This window comes from Rousettus aegyptiacus, unplaced genomic scaffold, assembly GCF_014176215.1.
Source record: "Rousettus aegyptiacus isolate mRouAeg1 unplaced genomic scaffold, mRouAeg1.p scaffold_m13_p_1, whole genome shotgun sequence".
NCBI lineage: Eukaryota > Metazoa > Chordata > Mammalia > Chiroptera > Pteropodidae > Rousettus > Rousettus aegyptiacus.
In genome coordinates, this window is record NW_023416284.1 from 130,377,275 (window position 1) to 130,383,178 (window position 5,904).

Here is a 5,904-nt window from a genome sequence, read left to right on the forward strand (position 1 = left end):
TCGGCCTCGGCCCCGCCAGCGCGCAGCCGCAGAGGCGGGCGTGGGGGGCGGGGGGCGCCGAGCGGACCGCGCGGGGGCAGGGCTGGCGCGGCGCCGACGCCGAGGGGACCCGGGAGGGGGCGGCGAGGGAGGCGGGGTCCGAGGCGATGGGGCGAGGGCGGCACGCGCGCCGGGGCTGCAAGGGGGTCTGGGGCCGAGGGGTGGGGTCGCGTGGGGTCCCTGGCTTCGAGGGCTTCTGAGAAGAGGGCGGTGCTTGAGTCCCGGGGTCCGCGGGGATGCTGGAGGGGGTGGTGCTGGAGGTCCAGGTCGGGGGGAGGGGGAAGGAGGAGAGGGCGGTGCTTGAGTCCCGGGGTCCACGGGGATGCAGGGGGGGGGGTGGTGGAGGTCCAGGTTGGGGGGAGGGGAAGGAGGGGAGGGCAGTGCGCAGTTCCGGGGAAGGGGAGGTGCTGAAGGCCGGGCGTGAGGAGGAGGTGTTGGTGGGGTCCCCAGGATTCCCGAGAGGGTCGGCGCTGGAGGCCAAGTCTTGAGTCTGGGCAGGGGGCTGGCTGAGTGTGCCAGGAGGGCGGATGCCAGAGAGGTCCTAAGGGCTGTGGCGGGTAAGTCAAAGGGGTGAGCGTCAGGAGTGGGGGTGGGTAGAGGTGAAGGAGGCCTTCAACCGCGCAAGAGCCCCGTGGCCACTGAGGCGGTCATCCCTGCATCCTCAGCCTTAGACCTTGTCAGTTATTCCTCCTCATGCACCTTTAGCCTTGAGCCTTATTGGGCTTTTAAAATGTGAGGATTTTTTTTTCTTAATGTTTTTTAAATCTTGGTTCATTACAGAAATTCCCCCTTATGAAGGTGGGAGGGGGAATACTTATAAAACCCCCAGTGGATACCCAAAACCTAGGGTAGTACCAAGCCCTATACATACTATGTTTTTTCTTATAACTGTGTATATACCTGTGATAATATTTAATTTATAAATTAGGCACCGTAAGAGGTTAACAATAGCTAATAATAAAATAAACTATAATATATTGTAAAAAGTTACATGAATGGTCTCTAAAAATATCCTATTGTACTTTACTCATCCTTCTTGTGATGCTGTGAGATGATAAAATGCCTACATAATGAAGTGAGGTGAATGATGCAGGCATTGTGACGAAGTGCAAGACTACTAGTGACCTACGGTATATCAGAAGGAGGGTCATCTGGATCCTGCATCATCTAGCCATGATGATGTTATGGCTGGATATCAGCAGCAGATGATGTGAATGATTGGGAAATTTTAGTGTTTTCAGACTGCAGTTGACTATTGGTAACTGAAATTGTAGAAATACAAATTATGTATAAAGGGGATTACTGTATTCCCTTAGGTCATGCTGTTTAGCTGTACCACTCATTCAGATGTTTCTTGAGCATCTGCTATACACCAGGAGCTGTTCCAGGTGTGGGATATAGTAAGGAACAAAACAGGCCAAGTCCCAGCCCTTGAAGAAGGATGGACAATAAACAAATGAATAAATGAGTACATGGTGTAGAAGAAAGTAATGAAAATGCAGTACCAATAAGCAAATTTAAATTATCCTTTCCCCTTTGCTCCAAAATGTTATAGCCCACCCCTTTCTAATTATCCACCTGCCTTCACGTTTGCTCCTGTGGTGGTCACAATCTGTTATCCAGAACTGATCAGGTAACATTATTAATGTTATTAATAGCGCCCACATCCATCCTCAGAAGCGACCATTTTAGAAGATAATTAATATGGTCACCTACCTAGCCCACAGCCAACTCAAAGGCTATGAGAGTCCCAAGGTCTCTCAAACTTCTGGAACGGTGGCCAGTCAATCAAAAAAAGAACTACTATGACACAGCAGGTGTGGGGCCAGATGGAATATAATGGAGGGTGGGCAGGGTTCTTCTGGAGTTTACAATTTGATAGGAAGGCAGAATCTAATAATCACTAACAAAAATATAAACTATGAGGGCTATGAAAAAGAGAGGGGACATTATGGGGCTTGGCAAGTAAAGCTAGATGGTCAATGAACTTTCTCCTGAAGTCTTGGAGAGAGATTCAAAAAATGAAGAACAATCCATGCATTGGAACAGCATGTGCAAAGGCTTTGAGTCATGTAGGAAATGAAAGGAGGCCAACAGGAGCATAAATCTGGAAAACAGGAACATGTTCTCCAGAGCAGGCTGCATTTATTGTAGGAAAGTTCGAAACACTATTAGTTTGCTAGGGCCAGCATAATAAATCACTACAAAATAAATGGTTTAAAATGATGAAATTTATTCTCTCATTTCTAAATGCCAGAAACCTGAAATCATGGTGTTAGCAGGGCCACATTCCCCCCAAAGTCACTAAGGGAGAATCTTTCCTTGCTTCATTCAGTCTCTGGTGCCTTCAGGCATTCTTTGGCTTGGGGTTGCACACCCCCAATCTCTATATAGACCTCACAAGAATTTCTCTCTGTGTCTGATAAGGACACTTGCCATTGGACTTAGGACCCATCCAGGCAATCCAGGATGTTCTCATCTCAAGATGCTTAATTTTATCTGTAAAGATCCCTTTTCCATGTAAGGTCACACAGGAGGAGTTGGGACTTGGTCACATCTTTCTGTGGCCACCTTTCAGTTCACTACACTGACCTTGCAGAGGAAAGAGACTTGACTTGGTGGAAGGTGAGATTTATTAATAAACCTATTCCCTAGAACAAACTAATCAGAAACAGATTCACAAGTACAGAGGACAATCTGGTGACTGCCAGAGGGGAGGGGGGTTGGAGGGCTGCAAGAATTGGGTGAAGGGTTAAAGAAATACTAATTAGTATTTGCTACATGGTCACTGAGATGGGCAGCACGGCATAGGGAATGTAGTTAGTATTAATGTAATGGCTAGGTGGCGAGCCAGAAGAGAGCAAATAGGGGGATCGTTTTATAAACTATAAATGTTTAACCAATGTACTGTATACTTGAAACTAATAATAAAATAAAATTTAAATAAGTAAATAAACCTATTCCCTACCATATTAAGTCGGATAAAAATTCACTAGACTCTATGTAAAGTATGAATCATTTAGTTTAAAATATATCTATATGTTCATGTATAGATTTTTTTTTTCCATGTGGAGCCATTATCCTCTGATATTTTCTTCTTACCTTTGGTACTGTCATATTATTTAAAAAATGCATTTTATAATTAGAAAAAAAAAACCCTACAAAGCCCTTTAGAGTTTGGAAAAAAACTTTTGTAGTAGTATGTAAAAAGACAGTGTGGATGATGAGTGGTTTTTTTTTTTTTTCTGTTATTGATAGAAGTATCTGAGGAAAGGGTCTTAAACTCTGAAAAGAGGCTCTTTTAGAAACTTGAACATTAAGGGTAGCTGCAATTAATTTAAAATAAGTTATGGAGATAGTAATAATATGAGGAGATGCATGTGTTAATTAGTTTGGTAATCATTTCACTGTGTGTGTATATCACTATCATGTTGTACACCTTAAATGTATACAATCTTTATTTAAAATAATAAAATATGTTTTGGAGTCATAATTATGTATCTTACATTAAAAGGTATGCTCTTTCTATTTCCAGGTATTATTTGGGGTATAAAGAAGTGTAAGTAAACTGCTTTCTACCTGGAAGACCTGAGGCAGGACCATGTCAGGTATGAGCAACTATAGAATGTTATACAAACTAGGCTTGACCAGTGTGCTGGCCAGGTCTTTAAAACAGTTGAGATGAGTGACTGATGAAGCTGTACTTGGCATTTTTGGGGTACTCTTTTGGGGGGAGGTTATTAAGTGAATGTTTATTTAGAGTAAGAAAAGATATTGCAAGAAATTACAAAATTTTAAAAGCTGATGACAACACTAATGTGAAATCTGGACTGTAGTTAATAATAATATACAAGTATCTGTCCACCAACTGTAACAGCCATACTACACTAATGTAAGATATTAATAATATAGGAAACTGTATGTGCGTGTGAGGGGGCATATGAGAACTGTGTGCTCTCTGCTCATTTTTCTGTAAACCTAAAATTAGAATACTCTTAAAGAAGCAGGGAAAAGGTTGAGGTCAAAACTAAATACCTTTCCTGTAGCCAGACTCACAAATATCGTCCTATTTACCCTGAGTTCTAAAATTTAGCTAGGTACCATTTAGTAAAATTATCACTTTAATGAATCATTGCTTTAAGGTACCAAATTGTACCCTACAGGCTTGGGGGAGTTCATGGTCTCTTTAAATTGCCAGAGAACTCCAAGGAGTATACCACTGACAAAATCAGACAATTGTTTAATAACCGTAGCTCGTTTTTTTTTTTTTACAGCAGAGTTTAATGTGTCATTCTTTGCAGCAATTTCTACTTCCTTTCCATTTAATACATTTTAAAAATTACAGTCTATCCTCACTACAAAAAAAGAAATAATAATTATGTAAAGTCATAGAGGTGTTAGCAAAAACTACAGTGGTAATCATGTTGCAGTATATAAATGTATCAAACCAAAGTCATACATTTTAAACTTACACAAGGTTATATGTCAGTTATAGCTCAAATAAATAAAAATGTTATGATCTAATTAATGCTTCTTGATTTTTCTCTGTAAGAGATAGACTTAGATTGGAAAATATTTTAGGAAAATGGATAACACTCTCATTTAGAGACTATGATTCCTTCATCTCACTTTTCAAAAGTAAACAGGCTTTAAACTTTTCATTGAAATCACAGTTATATAAAGACTATGGCAAGAAAAATTCAGAAACTTTTTTCAACTTATTAAAACTTGTCTCAGAAAACAAGTATTTAAAATCAGTAGTCTATAAGTTATGTTTTAAATAGAGACACATACGAATTTGTTTCTAATGTTTTAACCTTTATTCCTGAGCCCTGTCTCTGGGGAAACTACTGATAGCTAACTTATCATTTAGGATCTAAGCACTTAGGCCTTTCTCTCTTATTCTCCATTGTCCACTCTGAGCTGGCTGTCTCTTCTACTCTTTTTGTCACTTTGGAGCATCTAGTCACATAGCACACAGGACAAAGACAACACAGTTCCTTTGCAATTTCATCAGTAGATTTTGGGGAAAAGAGTTTGAAAGTAGGAAATTACTATTTCTGGGTTATTAATAAAGTTTAAACTTTAACAGTTCCTAGTGCATAGTAGACACTTATTTCTAATTACCATGGGTAATCAAGAGATGCCACACTTGTCTATAAGACCAAGCAATACATATTTGTTATTCTAAAGCTATCCTATAGTGTTTGTGGCTGTATAACATAACTAACTTTTCTTCCATTTCTTAAATGGATCAAAGTAGACTAATTACCAAAGTCTGTAAATAAGGAGTCAAATCATGAAAGAGTATATTTTAATCAGATTAATTAGTTTTGTTTTTGACTGTTATAGTAGAGAACTAGAACTGATTTAAAATTAAATTGGTCTATGGCCATGCTATCCTGAACAAGCCCAATCCAAACTGATCTTGGAAGCTAAGCAGGGTCGGACCTGGTTGGTACTTGGATGGGAGACCACCTAGGAAGACCAGGTGATGTAGGTGTAAAAAGTAAAATAAAAAAAAAAACAAGGTCCTTGCAATCTGTGAAGTCGACCAAGGGTTGCCTACCCAAAAAAATAAAAATAAATTAAAATTAAATTAAATTGTACCTGGGTATGTACGAGATTCTTGAAATTTGTGTAATGAAAAGTATTTTGAAGAAACAAATTCATGATTATTAAGTCACTTGATAGTAAATATCATCTTATGTTGTGAACTCACTTCCCAACAGATGGTGCTAGCACTCCTTTAGTAAGAGCTGGTCTGGTCTATCCTTTCTTAAAACGTACAATGACCTCGAAGGTGAAGAGTGATGTGATTCGTATAGAACGTATTGTAAACATTCTTCTCTTGCCCCCAACTTT

The 5,904-nt window shown here is 40.1% G+C and overlaps 1 pseudogene; it reads left to right on the plus strand.

The window, feature by feature from the left end:
* Positions 1-5,423: 5,423 nt before the first annotated feature.
* Positions 5,424-5,542, plus strand: LOC118605098 (annotated as a pseudogene).
* Positions 5,543-5,904: the final 362 nt, after the last annotated feature.